The 15,181-nt window shown below is 41.6% G+C and overlaps 1 pseudogene; it reads left to right on the forward strand.

Annotated features, from left to right (window-relative positions):
• The first annotated feature begins 13,635 nt into the window (after nucleotides 1-13,635).
• On the forward strand, nucleotides 13,636-14,608 carry LOC141108929 (olfactory receptor 8G17-like; annotated as a pseudogene).
• Nucleotides 14,609-15,181: the final 573 nt, after the last annotated feature.

The raw sequence follows: 15,181 nt of genomic DNA on the forward strand, positions 1-15,181 counted from the left end.
TTTTCAGATCTTGATCTTTAAAGGTGACCATACACTGCAATCGGTTAGATCTTTAAAAAAAAAAAAATTTAATGCAAGAGCCTGTTTGATTTCCTATAATTTGAATTAATTGTTTAAGTCTCCCTATTACCTATTTTGCAGAAATATTGAGTTGTACAGAGATTGACCAATCAGATTACATAGTGCATGACCATCTTATGTACCAAATTTGGAATGTAGATGTGCCATGACCCACTTCTATTTTCCTAATGATATTTCTTTGGCATTATACAAGGCACATGAGAAACCACCTTTTTTCAAGACATGCTAGAGTGATCAGGAATCTTCAACCTACGGCTCTCCAGCTGTTGTGGAACTACACATCCCATGAGGCATTGTAAAACTCTGACATTCACAGACATGATGGGAATTGTATTTCCTGAATAACTGGAGGGCTGTAGTTTGAAGACCCCCTGTGCTAGACCATTATTATGCCTCCAGAATTTGGAGTATGGCATCTACCCAACTTCTCTCTGCTGGTAGACACAAGAACCTACATCTATAAATATATATTTGGGCAGCACAGTGGTGTAATGGTCAGCACTTTCACCTAGCAGCAAAAAGGGTCGCTGGTTCAAATCCTGCCTGCGACACCATGAGTTTGCATGTTCTCCCTGTGTGGGTTTCCTCCGGTTTCCTCCCATACTCTAAAAACATGCTGGTAGGTAAATCGGATCCTGTCTAAATTGGCCCTAATATGTATGAATGTGTGTTAGGGACCCACACAAACACCACCCCATGTTAAAAAAAATAATAATTTTATTAATTTTCAAATAAGGATCATCTGTACCTCAGTGAGCAGGGCATGGTGGTGGGAAGAAATTAGCAGCAGCACAAGCAACTTCCTGTAGGGGCGTGATGTCATTCTTGTGTGCTAGCCATCGTTTTCGGGAACCAGATATGCGCCACAGGTACATACCTCCGCGCACACAGCAGTTGCGCATCTAAATGCATTTGGTGCATCTAGCTGCAGGAACCCATTTTTTAGGTAAAATAATAGTAAAGCAGACAAATGTTTATAGTGAAAGGCAACTGGTGTTTTCTATTAAACAAGGTCAAAATGGGCCATTGAAATGCATCACAGTTGAACTTAGGAATGCGTCTTTGCAGAGGTAAATTAAATGAAATCCTTTCTTATTTTTGCTTGTGGATACAGTGCAGAGGCTTTAGAAGTCTTGTCAGTTTTTGGGGATGTCTTTTCTGGGCAAGGTAAAGAATGCTATCTGCAAGCTTTATATAATATAGGTTTGCGTGCTAATGAGGCAATTGAAAACACATGCACAGTCCATGAAACACACAAAATGCAAGTTCACCCAATGTAGAGACAGAACTTCAAAGTGGGTACACCTGTTAAGGATGCCCGTAAATTACTAACCCAAAAAACACCCTCTCTGAGCATTCCCAGAAACATCCAAGTGCTGTTCACACACAAAAAGCTGAAAAAAAAATCAAAGTTCCTGAGCATGCCCAGACCAACCCAAATGCATTTCACACACCAAAAGGCACAGGAAAAAATCAAAGTCCCTGAGCATGCCCAGACCAACCCAAATGCAGCTAGCACAAAATAAGCCAACCCCCGTCCAAAATTAAGCACATCATCCAGCATGCTACAAAATTACAGATGGGACAAAACACCCCCCAGTCCGGGGAGCAAACAAAGAGCCTAACATGGGCAAAAGTTATACAACAAATAACATTGCAGTCTATGGGAATTGACTTGTTAATTTTGCTAGTCCCCACTTGGCTGGCTTATCTTCTAGTTATTGGCCTCAAAATGGGTATGGGGGCCCAGGCCCCACCCTAAGGGATATATATCAATGTTGCCATTTTGGACAACCCCAAAAACGAAACAAGGAGAAGTGCCTTTAAAAATGAAAAATTGCTTAAAAGCTAGTAACTTGAGGACGGGGGTGCTTACTCTGCCTGTAAGGTGGTGCATCTGTAGCATGTATCCAAAATGCTGCTTCAAAGATGTATGGCTTTAGAGAAAAGTTACAAATCTACATTGCAGCTGCAATATTTTAACCCAAAACAAAAAATAGCCCCCCCCAATACATACAAGGTCATTTGGGTCTGTTAAGGCTTAAAATGCGAACCCCCACGTGAAAAATCCCACCCCAAACGAAAAAAAATATTGTGCCCCTCTCAAACACTAACAAACCCTTAGCCAAACACACAGCAAGCCAGCCCATGAAAGGGGGGTGGATGCTTGGAGGCAGGAGGGGCTCAGGCACCCCAAAAGTCAACCACCTTGTTCCCGTATTCAGGGGGACAAGGGCCTCTTCCACACAACCCTAGGCTGGGGTTGTGAGGGGCTGCAGAGAAGGGGCTTTACGGAATGTGGAAAGCCCTTTTAAACTAGTGGGTACAAGGTGCTTTGTGGTTGGTATTGGACTGAGCCCAATATGCCCCAAAGGCAGCCAGCTATGTTGAGTGCATGTGGCCTTGTATGGTTCAGGAGGGGGTTGGACGATCGCTCTTCTCGCTTTCCTAGCTGGCCTTGTGGTATGCTCTGAAAAAGGATATGGTTTGGATTGATGAAGGCAGCTCACAGCTTTTTGAGAATGGAGTGGAGTGTGGAGTTCCCCTTTAAAAGCAAAAGCTAGCCCATGGAAATCCAAGGGATTAGAGGGGGGAGACAAGAGCTTTGGAGAATGAAGTGTGGAGTTCCCCTTTAAAAGCAAAAGTTAGCCCAAAGAAATCATATGCATTAGAAGGGGGAGGTTAAATGCCCTTTTAGGAGGAGCTAGAGGAGCAAGAGTCTTTTTACATAATTTTAACAAGGTGCATGTCACATGTTAGCAACGTAACATGCTAATATGACCTGTGTGCAAATCTCCTTAAAAAAAGACAAAAAGATGAACCAGCTTAAAAAAAAAAGTAAAGTTTAGAGGTGCGCTCGTTCAACCCATGCAATCGCATTTACGTTGCTTGACAGTTACTAAGATTTTGGCCACGCAGTGAACAAGCACGTTTGAATGAGTGCAAGAGCAGCTTGTGCATGCGCAGTGCTTACATTGATCTCACGCAGTTCTAAAAGTACTTGCAGGCACAGCAGGCTTGCTCTGAAAAAGTTCTCATTCTATTTTGGGCATATTTGTTACTTGGGCAGTTGTTACTAAACTTCCTCACATCACCCCACATCACTCCATAATATTGGCACCTCCATCTTCTGTTGAATATTGAATTGAAGATGCTGTGCGCCATGTCCATAGTGGTGCACAAATGGCATTCTCCCATGCGCCGAGATCGCTATAGTAAATGGGGGATTTGTGCTCTGTTCCCGGTGCACCGTTTCGTAAGTATGAAAATGTGCTTTGCGCCTCGCCGTGTGCCTCTACTGATGGCACACGGCTTTCATAAATCAGCCCCATAGACTGTGTGGTTCTGAGGATAGATTGTTACTCTAATAATTAACGTGACAACACTCATTAACATTAATTGCTGTAGAAGGAATGCCCCCAAGAGACCTTCTGAACTTGATGTAGATAAACTATACATGAGTTAACAGATTATAAAAGCTCTGCTCTGTGCACAATTATATACTTATGAATGATATCTGGGAGGTAAGAAGTAGGGAGCAATGTAAAGCAAATGAAAGTTCATTACTGCATTTGCTACTTTATTTTACAGGATTATTGTACCTCAGTTTATACCACCATAACAGAGTTGTTTTCTTTTTCTTTTGGAGGGCGGCTTTGCTAAATAATTCACAGCACTGATATGTGCTTTCCATTGAAAATTGAAGGTGTTTCATTTAGGCTAAGGTGGAATGTGTGGTTACGAAGAACATACCATCTGATATATCTTCAGAATGATTACTGATAGCTACTGGATACATTGAATTATCTTAAATATATAGAGAATGCTGTATATTTCATACAAATGTTATAGCTCATTCTGATCTCTTCTCTCTTGCTCTTGAAACAGATTTACTTATGCAGTGCATGGCTTTAGAGAATAATAGTTCTCAGACGCTCCCTTGACACTAATGTTTCAGTGTTCATTATCTTCTAGGGGCTTAAGGGCCACATCCATAGCTAGATGCCCAGGGAGTAAAATGCTTAGACTGTATCTGAGGTCTTCATATTAATTGATACATGTTATTAAAAGGATGGGAAACACAATACAGTGCATCTGGAAAGTATTCACTTTTTCCACATTTTGTTATGTTACAGCCTTATTCCAAAATGGATTACATTCAAGATTTCAAACAAACTTTTTTCACGTTGTCATTATGGGGTATCGTTTGTAGAATTTTGAGGAAAATAATGAATTTAATCCATTTTGGAATACGGCTGTAACATAACAAAATGTGGAGAAAAACTCTTTTACTTACCCACTGTCAATATTTTTACAATTGTACAGTACAATTGATGCACAGAATACCGTGTACAGCCCTGGCATCTGAAATTAAGCTGGGTGCTGAGATTATGTAACTCCAGCACACACGATCAGACGTCTCATCAAATGTTCCTGCCCAATGGGCAAAGCATGTAGATCAGGGGTGTCAAACTCAAAATATGTACACAGAAGTTCCTGGGTTTACAGTAATGGCAGGAAGAGCGGGTGAGATCGTCCGGGGTACCGCTGCAGGCCACGTGACAAGGCCTGTGGGCCTTGTGTTTGACACCTGTGATGTAGATAGTGGACCCAGAAGAAAAGATAAAATGGCATCAATGGGTAAGGAGTTCCACTTACACCCCTATTAACTATCACTTTAAGGCCAGATTAAAGAAATATTCGCTATATATTTTACTGAATGTTACCTGTGTGCTTGTCTTCAGAAAAGAGCACTTTTAAAAACAGTTTGCAAATTAAATAAAACCAGAATACAGTGGAATAAAAAAATGGAAACTAATCATTTTACATTGGTTTTAAGGGTTTTTTTTGTTAAAAAACAGAATAACTTTTGGGAAGGAGGATGAGAGTTAAATGGTTCTTAAAGTGTTTCTAAACCCAGGACCCTGCATTCATTATATTTGGTCTCTGACATTACACAGAACTTAAAAATGCAATTATTTTAGTAAATATAAATAGCTAAATACCTTTTCTCATCAGCAGTATACAGCAGTCTTGTGACTTCTATCAGTGTCTGGTTAAAGCTTGGAGGAGTTTCATTCTCCTTTGACTGTCCTATGAGGCTCCAGACCCTCTGTATGGACAGTGCTGATTGGTCCTGTACTTATCACCTGCACCCTCCCAAGAAAAAAAGAAATAACTCTAGCAATACACACCAAACTGAGCATGTGCAGAGTGATTCCAAAGGCTCTGTTCTATCAGGGGATGGATTGGGCACTGTGTAAGAAGGGGAGGATTAGAGAAGACAGGGTCAAACAGACTTTTTTTACATAATGTGGATGATCAACCCTTAGGTTCCACAGTGAGTATAACAAGCATGCTTTACTGCATATACAGACTGATTTTACTGTTGTAGGTTTAGTAACACTTTAAGACATAGGAATTTCTAGGCGCAGTCACTGTCCCTTTAAACCCAAATTCCAGGCAAACATAAAAATATCCAATAATGCAGTTATGTAAAAAAAACTATTTTAAATGCAAAACATGTAGTTACCTAAATTTAACATGACATCAGCTTCCCATAACACCCTGAGCAGCAGCAAAAGGACAGCATAGGAAGCCAAACAGGTATGCTGCAGTGTACATGTGCTGATGGGAATATGCTGACAAGTTTGTGGCTGTATTTTTTTTTATTGCCTAGTCACATGCTGCTCCATCCTTTTAAGACACAGGATATTTTCACCAGCTGTGATGGAGAAATGAGTAGTGGTGCAGCGCTAGCAAGGTGAGAGTAGTGGGTTGGGGGGGTTGGAAAGATACTGCTGCTTTGCTCTGAATGAAAAAGTAAAACTAAATGCTGCTGTATAGAGTCACAATCGGATTGCTTTGTTAATTAAAAAAAAAAAGAAAAAAAAGCTTTCTAAATCCACATTTTTACTTACCTGAAGCCGTGTCCTTCTCCTTACTCTGTGATGATATCACGTGATTGTGACGATACGCATCAGGATTGGTTGACGGGCTCACCGGAAGTGATTACAAGCTCACTGCTCGTGGTTTTTTCTGTTTCTGTTTACTGTTTCTAAATAGTGAGTAGGATTCAGCTGTTTTTATTTAATAAATTGAACTAAACGATATTACTCTATTTGGGAACACCTTTCTTGTTACATACTACATTTGAGAAGCTCGGGAGGGACCCCACAGTGTATACCATCTCCATAGAAGTTTTTCTACCTAATGGAGCCATTTAATTCAGGAGATAAGGATATCCAGAGGGAGCCATAGTCCATCATTTGATACAATCATCAGTCGAGCTAGCCCAAGGAATATCTATCTAAGCCAAGGGAGGCTCACCAGGATTCTCTGCTTTACCTGTTACCTTACAGCAGTAAGGTGAGAGGCCAACTAGCACAAAGGTGTCACAGCACTGAAAGAAGAGACACCAGTCACTTTTGGTTGTGTGTTCCTGCACGTTTGATCACCCAACATTTATATTGGATTTATTACATGATTTATCACATATACAGTATATTCACTTTATCACCGGCACTTTATACTTTTTTCATCTTTCTGTCACATTTTTCACTTTTTAGGAATATTAATCATTTATGTGGCTTATCAAAACTATTGGTGGTTTTCATATCAGTTGTCTGTTTATGATTATATACTTTGGAAGTTTATTTCACATTTGATTCAAATAGTGCGGCACCATCATTCTTTCATCGTAGTTTCTTTATTGCTATGGATTTAGCTTACCAGTGTTTTGCGGCTGTTAGTTATACAATTTATTTAGTGATAGTGGGAGAGCACCCCACTTTTTCACACTTCTCCTTACTCTTTACTTCCTGATGGGTCCTTCTTCCAGGTGTCCATATCACTGCATTGGCTGTCCAGTGGTTCTGTTAGGATGCAGAAGAGTTCTGACTTTGTACTGAGTGGATTAAATAGGGACTGGTTGGTGAGAGTTAACGTGGGGTGCTGGATTAGTGGGCTCTGCAGGTGGAAACTATCAGTGAGGCCCTGGATGAGGGGACTCAGGTAAGTTCAACTGACTTCACAGGTAGCGAAAGGTTATTTACTGGTAGATTGGGTTTGAGGAGGATGGGAGGGATGGGGGGAATTTTTTTTCTGGGAACAGGGCCTTAACCACTTCAGCTCAAGAAGATTTTCGCTCTTCATAACCAGGCCATTTTTTGCGATACAGCACCGTGTTAAGTTACAAGTTGCCTCTATATAGCAAATATAATAAAGAGAGCAGTCCTTGAACAGTCACCTTTTCCCTTTATGCTCAACTAATACCACAATTTACTCAAGGCTCAAAAACAAAGTTTCTAGTCAACAGGTATAGCAACATATTGGCACATGCCTTACATAGTAGTCACGTTTCAGGCAAATTGTTTTAATTTGTGCTCAAATGACCTGATTGAATCTAAGTGAAATGCTCCATTTAGAAAGCAGAAAATCCATTGTCACAGTGGTGTATAATAGCGTCCTACGATGCATATCTCCACCAGAAAAATCTGAACTAAATTTGTTAGATAATCATGCTATTTGACTTCATGTTTAAAGGTGATATAAAGTACAATTGTCAGATATAATTGTGTTACTTTCCAAAGCTAGATGACCATTTTATCATTTATAAGACAAGCCTCAAAAGTGACATCACATTCGAATTTGAGTATGACTGTTTATACAATATAGCGTTTAAGAGCCTACAGTACCTAGAAATGAATTAAACTTAAAACATAAAACTTTTGGCATGCCCCCACACTGCATAATTATTTGATATAGCAAAAGAATCAATCAGTTTGTAGTATGTATGGTCAGCTTAAGGTTTTATTTTTTTTTAAGTAAAATGCAAAATTGCCAAGATAAGTAAACTACAGTTCACAATGTTCTCACCCACATTAGTGCTTTTCTATGCCTGGTGAAGTCATATGTAATGACAACAGTTTACTGCAGACAGCTTGATCCTAATTACAGCCATTTGGTAATAGGACTATGGGGCAATGGATTTATAGAGAAGCATGCTGCATTGTGTATAAAGGCTAGTTGGTGTAACAATCACATATATCACATCACATGTTTCAATTAGGCTTCGTTTACTATCGTGGGCCTAAAACTTAATTTTTTTCTTATTATGTATTCATTTTGTATATTTACAATCTCTCTTGTTTGTAGACTTTTTTTTGCATGCCTTTGTATGCTTGGTAATTCTGTGAATATATAGTAATATAAAGAAACTATACAATCTCTTACAGGATAACTCTACTGTTGTAAAAAAAAATATAACAAACAAAAAAATACCATAGCATGTACAATCATTAGACAAATTAGACATATTGTAATTTAATATTATTCAAGATTACCTTTCTTTTTTAATCTGCAGGACTGTAATTTTCTATAAAAAGCAATGCAATATTGCAACCTGGAGGCAATCTGTACACCATGTTATTTCCTGCTTGTGTGAATGGCTCACTATTTTTCCCACTATTTTTCTGCACTAGAATAAAAGTCAAATTAAGCACCCCCGGCAAAAAAAAAAATCAGTTTTGGTGAGATACTCCTCAAGGGTTAAATACTTTTAATAGGATGTAGAGACTCCAACTTTTCTCATCAGAACACTGAAAGGGCACCAAGGAATTATAATGAACCAAATCCTCTCATTCAGAATCAGTCTGCAAAGAACCTGGTGAAACAAACAGTGATTTCTTCAGAATAGAAAAAGGTAAGAATCTGCACCAAAATGTGTTAATATCTTTGCAATTAGCATGGATCACTGAGAGGGATTGTTTTTTTTTCTCAGCAAAAGTGGATGTCCACCTTAACCCCTTTCCAACTGCCTACCGCAGATGTATCTGTACGTCATTTTGTGCAATGGACAATGGGGGGCGCGTGCGTGCTGATTTGGCAGAGGGGGAGACAATCACTGATCACTGTAATAATGTCACTGGTTCCCAAAAAAGTGTCAAAAGTGTCAGTTAGGTGTCAGATTTGTCCGCCACAATGTCGCAGTCCTACTAAAGATTGCTGATCACCGCCATTACTAGTAAAAAAAAAAAAAAAAATCCCATTGTTTGCAGACGTGATAACTTTTGCGCAAATCAATCAATATACGCTTATTGGGATTTTTTTTTACAAAAAATATGTAGCAGAATACATTTTGGCCCAAATTCAAAGCAAGTCTTTTATACTGCAATGCATACTAGCACAATATGCCTTTACATGGCATAAATTTGGTGACTTTGAGTGTTAATTGTGCCCACGAAACCTATACCAAAAACATTCTTCCAGATGAAATGCCTGAACACCCTCAAAGCTAGGCAGCCTCGAAGTCCTGCAGAGATTCCACATCCCAAAAAGACTTAATCAGTGGCATTGGCATCAGGGGCTTCATAGCTGGTAATCAGGGCTGATTCATTTTTATAAAAGTCAAATGGTCCATGGTGTCTGTGAACATCAGTAACAAAACCTCGTGCAGCATTGAATGCCCGTTCTGAAAGCACACTGTATGCAGGGCAGCCCAACAACTCAATAGCATACTGGGCAAGTTCTGGCCAGTAGTCTATTCTCATGACCCAGTAAGTCAGTGGATCGTCAGCTGGAAAGCTCTCCATCTCTGTTTTGGCCCTGAGGTAATCGTCCACCAAGTGATGCAGATGCTGCCGATGGGATGTGGAAGCTGACAGCCCTGGGCAGCGAGGACTAAAAAAATTCTGAAATGCCTCACTTAGGTGCGAGCCTTCTCCAATGCTCCTCTATTGACCGACAGAAGATTCAAAACAAAGTTTTCCACAACACTGTAACCTACTGGAGTTCTGAAACCTTCCCCTTATAACGGTGGTCAAGGAGGGTTGCCAACCTGTAAACATCCTTCTGCTTTATGCCACGTATTCTTGGGTCCTTTCGCAGGCTTTGAAGCATAAGGTTGCCCATGCGCCTCAAATTTGCCAAGGCTTGAGAAGCAGACTGCTCGGGGTCATTCAGGATGACAGCAACTTCCTCCTCCCAGCCATATACTACTCCCAAGGGTCCTGGGGTTGGAAAGCCATCGCTTACAGATTGACACGTCTTCCTCTTCTTCGAAGCCTATGAAAGTGCCAGAATCCTCATCCTCCTCCCCTCTCTCCTCCTGTGTGTCCTGTGACATAGGATGATGATGTCTGGATAAACTGGGCCTTGAGAAGAAAGGAAGTCCTCCTCTTCCTCCTGCTGCTCTGCCTCCAGTGCTCTGTCCATAATGCCATTCAGAGTCTGCTCCAGCAGGAACAGGGATTGTGTCACTGATGCATGCACTGTCACGGTCAGCATCCTTGTGGCCTCCTCAAATGGTGACAATACAGTGCATGCATCCTTAATGATCAGTCATTGACGTGGTGAAAAAAAGCCAAGGCAACCGGAGCCTGTCGAAATCCACCTGGTGGGCATGTCACAAATCAGGCGGTTCATGGGTAGGTGGATTTCCTGCTGAATTTCAGCCAACCGAGCTCTGGCTGTGTATGACCACCTGAAATGGCTACAGACTCTTCTGGCCAGCTTTAGCACATCTTGCAACCCTGGGTACGTATTTAGGAAATGCTGCACCACCAAATTGAGGACATGTGCCAGGCATGGCAAATGTGTCGACTTTCCCTGTCTAAGGGCGGACAGGAGGTTTGAGCCATTATCGCACACCCCCATTCCCGGCTCCAGGTGACGTGGTGTGAACAACCTTTGGGCCTGTCCCTGCAAAGCTGCAAGAATCTTTGCTCCGGTGTGGTTCCTGTCCCCTAAACACACCAGCTGAAGCACTGCATGGCACCTTTTAGCCTGACTTTGGGAATAGCCCTTTGAACGCTTAGGGGGTACCTGATGTTTATAGGACAATTCTGCAGAGGAGGGCATGGAGGTGGCGGAGGAGGAGGAGGAGGGGGTAGAGCTCACAGGTCTGGCATCATCACCACTGGCTGTATGGAGACGTGGGAGCACAACAAGCCCTGTCCTGCATCCTTTTGAGTTGCAAGCAGCGTTACCCAGCGTGCTGTGAGCAAAATATATTGTCCCTGCCCATGCTTGCTGGACCAAGTGTCAGAAGTAAGAAGAAACAGATTGTATGTTAAGCACCTGAAATTATCTACTAAGCACAATGGCCTTTTCTGACAGTACTGCCAAGGGAAATGGTGCTCGCCCAGAGGGACTACGTTGAGGAAGAGTGACCTAACAGAAGACACCTGGAACAAAGGTATGTACATATGTATACTAAAACTCAAAAACCAACAAACCAGTGTTATGCCCCGTACACACGGTCGGACTTTGTTCGGACATTCCGACAACAAAATCCATGGATTTTTTCCGATGGATGTTGGCTCAAACTTGTCTTGCATACACACGGTCACACAAAGTTGTCGGAAAATCCGATCGTTTTAAACGCGGTGACGTAAAACATGTACGTCGGGACTATAAATGGGGCAGTGGCCAATAGCTTTCATCTCTTTATTTATTCTGAGCATGCGTGGCACTTTGTCCATCGGATTTGTGTACACACGATCGGAATTTCCGACAACGGATTTTGTTGTCGGAAAATTTTATCTCCTGCTCTCCAACTTTGTGTGTCAGAAAATCCGATGGAAAATGTCCGATGGAGCCCACACACGGTCGGAATATCCGACAACACGCTCCGATCGGACATTTTCCATCGGAAAATCCGACCGTGTGTACGGGGCATTACAGTGAATTTCCAGATTTAAATAATAAAATATAAAAGCTGATCAACAATGACAATCGCAAAACACATTTTTTTTTTGCAAGGAGGGGAGTGTGGTGATCAGGCAGCCTTAGAACTGGAAGCAGGAAGCAGTATTTGTGGATTGATGGAACACATGCAAGGAAAGGAAGTGGTGAAACTTGTGTGTACACAAATCCGACGGACAAAGTGCCACGCATGCTCAGAATAAATAAAGAGATGAAAGCTATTGGCCACTGCCCCGTTTATAGTCCCGACGTACGTGTTTTACGTCACCGCGTTTAGAACGATCTGATTTTCCGACAACTTTGTGTGACCGTGTGTATGCAAGACAAGTTTGAGCCAACATCCGTCAGAAAAAATCCTAGAATTTTGTTGTCGGGAATTTCCGAACAAAGTCCGACCGTGTGTACGGGGCATATTAGTTCTGTCACATAATTACATGTTAGTGTAACACTTACTGGTTCACAGGTTCACAAAGTGGCGGTGCCCATCAGGGGTTGAGATGTCCTAGGGTGTGCTGGTGCTGGGGTGCAGGCTCCGCTGGCAGTCCTTTGGCTGTGGAAATGTTTTAATCCTGGTTAAGCGGCTATTCCACATTTTCCATGGTGTGGGAAGCTCCACGCTAACCACCCTGGGAAGTGACGTTAGCAGTGCTCGGTGGACATCCAGACACGAAGTGAAGAACATACAGGCTACGCGCTCGGGGCTCACAGCTCCTTCTACTGGCCTGTTTGCTCTCAGGAGGGGAGCAACTTAAATACAAGTGCAGGACATCTAGCTGAGTAGAAGGGGCTGTGAGCCCCGAGCGCAAACCTTGATGGGCACCGCCACCTTGTGAACCAATAAGGGTTACACTAACATGTAATTATGTGACAGATTTATTAGAGTTGGCGCCTCCAACCCCCCCTTCTTTTCCTTTTGCTTGCCAACAGAGGTTATGGACACCCTCTGAGGATGGCTGCCTCCTCATTTTTAAATAAATACTGATTGATTTAAATGTGCTATTTAAGCTAATATTGCACCATTTTACCAAGACATTATAAGATTTGGAGCACCGGAATCCCTTCCTTTTTTGAATATGAAACTTCATGATGATGAGCTGTTTCATTACTTCCTGTCCTCACATGTGCTAAATCGATCCACACGTGCTAATTCCTGTGTCCTGTTATGAGGCTGCCTGGTCACCTCAGCTCCCACACTCCACTCCTTGCAGCAGCAGCTCCATCTTGGAATCCTGGATACCTGCTCCTCCCAGATACACCAATGACTGTAATGCATGAAACAATCCACACACGGTGAGTTGCCAATTATTGTGTGCTGTATCCACCTCTCCACCTTACTGCACTTAGATTGGTGCCCCCTTGATGTCTCTCTTAGCTATTGCAGGTGCCATTCAGACTATATCCTGTGTATCCATTGTGACAGTTTTGTTGATGTCCTCCCCATCTAGGAATCTTTTTAAAAAGCATAATTCATCTTACTTTATGTGAGTTGCTAATTGTCTTCCTTTAATAAATGGTTACACACCCTCTACATTTAATTTGCGCACTTCGCTCTTTTTATCTGTTTGCCGCTTAGAGATCTCTTCGGTCTCTCAGAAGTGCTGCGTTAAGTGTACTGGATTGGATTTGTCAGCGGTTCCTAAAGCCATAGGATTTATCCTGAGGATTTGGACCACACTGTACTTCCCATGAATTAAGTTTGTCTCAGCCCAGGCTGCACCCATCACGCCACATTGACAATTTATATTCATTGTGTATCATTGAGCTTACTTAAAGTTCCCATTAAATTAACAAAGAAAAACCAAGCTTTCTTCTTTAAGCACACAGATGCAAGTCAGATAATTTGATCAAATGGAACAAGGAAATCAGACCACGGTTACATTTTTCATTATCAAAGGAATCTCAGACATTCCAGAGCTGCAGGCTCCAATCTTTCTTCTGGTCCTTTTTATATATCTCCTCACTCTTGGTGGAAACATGACCATTCTTCTGCTGGTCTGCCTTGATCACCATCTCCACACTCCAATGTATTTTTTCTTGGCAAATCTATCCATGATCGATGTGTGCTCTACAACTGTCACTCTACACAAGATCCTTCTCATAGGTCTAACTGGGAATCATGTAATTTCATATCTCGACTGCATTGCCCAGATCTATTTCTTTGGATGCTTCATTAGTGATGAACTATGGTTCCTTACTGCCATGGGTTATGACAGATATGTTGCCGTCTGTAATCCCTTGAGATACACAGTTATCATGAATCAGAAAACCTGCACTCTTCTGGCTTCTGTCTGTTGGGCTCTTGGATTTGTAGAAATTATCCCGTACGCTGTTTTGGTGACTGGTTTTTCCTGTTACAGATCCAACATAGTAAACCACTTCTTCTGTGACCTGGTGCAAGTCATAAAACTCTCCTGCAGCAACACTTCTGTTCTAGAGATCTTGTTCATAGTTGAAGGGGCAGTCCTGATGGCTCTTGTACCGTTCTTGTTAACTGTTCTATCCTACATTTTTATTATCACCACCATACTAAGGATTCGTTCCAGCACAGGAAGACGTAAAGCTTTCTACACATGTTCCTCACACCTCACAGTTGTCATCCTTCTCCATACTACCTTAGTCTATCAGTACTTGAGGCCCATTTCAGCAGACAGTCTAGAGTACAATAAGCTGCTCTCCCTATTTAACACAGCTGCTGTCCCTATATTAAACCCTCTCATCTACAGCCTCAAAAATAAAGATGTAAAGTCAGCTTTAAAAAAAAGATTGCAACTTTTCAGAACTAAAAAATAACCATGAAACTGTTATATTCTTAATTATTTAACTTTTCAATTTGTGGAAGCTGGCAACAGCAAAAATAAAAACTTTATTAGCTTGAAAAAAAAATAGTGCAGATGTTAACGTGTATGCTACCCTAAATGTTTTTTTCTATATTTGTGTTCACATATGTGTATTTTACAATTACAAACCATTGTGTATTTTACAAATCATTGTCGTGTACTTTTTCCATCTGAAGTACCTGGTTAATACAAGTGGTCACCTTTCTTCCTTGTTCTAAAGAGGAAGCTGATCTGTGTTAGTGTGGTTAGTTTGCATCCTTTGGCTGGCCATTTAGAGGTACAGGACACTGTGCAAACACACAGCATGCCTGCATTGAATAGTTTGTTCATTCACCACACCCCCCCAGCTAATCACAGCCTTCCTGGCACACACACCCCTTCCCTGCTCAAGCATAACCTGCATCTTGCCTCAGCCTGAAAAGACTATGGAATACATGGACATTGCTTATCCTTTAACCCCTCCCCCCACTATCCGGAGGAAGAGATGCATGGTCACATAACAGAACTTTTTAACCTTGTAAAATAGGTATGGCAGATCATTTCTGAAACTAAGCAAA

The sequence above is a fragment of the Aquarana catesbeiana genome, linkage group LG09, assembly GCF_042186555.1.
Source record: "Aquarana catesbeiana isolate 2022-GZ linkage group LG09, ASM4218655v1, whole genome shotgun sequence".
Taxonomy (NCBI): Eukaryota; Metazoa; Chordata; class Amphibia; order Anura; family Ranidae; genus Aquarana; species Aquarana catesbeiana.